At 47.5% G+C, this 1,173-nt stretch overlaps 1 protein-coding gene across 1 annotated transcript in view; it reads right to left on the bottom strand.

Annotated features, from left to right (window-relative positions):
• The window catches only part of UHRF2 (ubiquitin-like with PHD and ring finger domains 2, E3 ubiquitin protein ligase), a 113,076-nt gene that overhangs the window by 29,557 nt on the left and 82,346 nt on the right, over positions 1–1,173 (bottom strand). The gene's annotated exons all lie outside the window — the stretch shown is intronic.

The following is a 1,173-nucleotide window of genomic DNA, read 5'->3' as shown; positions in this document are numbered from 1 at the left end:
CAATCAGACGTAGATTTGGTCTTTTCACATAATCCCATATTTCTTCAAGGCTTTGTTCATTTCTTTTTACTCTTTTTTCTCTAAACTTCTCTTCTCACTGCATTTCATTCATTTGATCTTCAATCGCTGATACTCTTTCTTCCAGTTGATCCAGTTGGTTACTGAAGCTTGTGCATTTGCCACCTAGTTCTCGTGTCATGGTTTTCAACTCTATCAGTTCATTTATGGACTTCTCTGCATTGTTTATTCTAGTTATCCATTCTTCCATTCTTTTTTCAAGGTTTTTAGTTTCTTTGCACTGGGTATGTAGTTCCTCCTTTAGCTCTGAGAAGTTTGATCGACTGAAGCCTTCTTCTCTCAACTTGTCGAAGTCATTCTCAGACTAGCTTTGTTCCATTGCTGGCAATGAGCTGCGTTCCTTTGGAGGGGAGATGCGCTCTGATTTTTTGAATTTCCAGCTTTTCTGCACTGCTTTTTCCCCATCTTTGTGGTTTTATCTGCCTTTGGTCTTTGATGATGTGACGTACTGCTGATGGAGTTTTGGTGTGCGTGTCCTTTCTGTTAGTTTTTCTTCTAACAGTCAGGCCCCTCAGCTGCAGGTCTGTTGGAGTTTGCTTGAGGTCCACTCCAGACCCTGTCTGCCTGGGTATCAGCAGCAGAGGCTGCAGAAGACAGAATATTGCTGAACAGCAAGTGTTACTGTCTGATTCTTGCTCTGGAAACTTTGCCTCAGAGGAATACCCAGCCGTGCGAGGTGTGAGGTGTCAGTCTGCACCTAGTGGGGGATGTCTCCCAGTTAGGCTACTCAAGGGTCAGGGACCCACTTGAACACGCAGTCTGTCTGTTCTCAGATCTCAAACTCCGTGCTGGGACAACCACTGCTCTCTTCAAAGCTGTCAGAAAGGGACATTTACATCTGCAGAGGTTTCTGCTGCTTTTTGTTTAGCTATGCCCTGTCCCCAGAGGTGAAGTCTACAGAGGCAGGTAGGCCTCCTTGTGCTGCGGTGGGCTCCACCCAGTTCGAGCTTCCCGGTGGCTTTGTTTACCTACTTAAGCCTCAGCAATGGCAGGTGCCCCACCCCCAGCCTCGCTGCCTTGCAGTTAGATGTCAGATTGCTGTGCTAGCAAGGAGGGAGGCTCTGTGGGCGTGGGACCCTCCCAGCCAGGTGTGGG

Source organism: Mandrillus leucophaeus, unplaced genomic scaffold (genome assembly GCF_000951045.1).
Source record: "Mandrillus leucophaeus isolate KB7577 unplaced genomic scaffold, Mleu.le_1.0 Scaffold92, whole genome shotgun sequence".
NCBI lineage: Eukaryota > Metazoa > Chordata > Mammalia > Primates > Cercopithecidae > Mandrillus > Mandrillus leucophaeus.
Note: the sequence above shows the minus strand (reverse complement) of the source record. Positions and strands in the feature narration are given on the sequence as shown.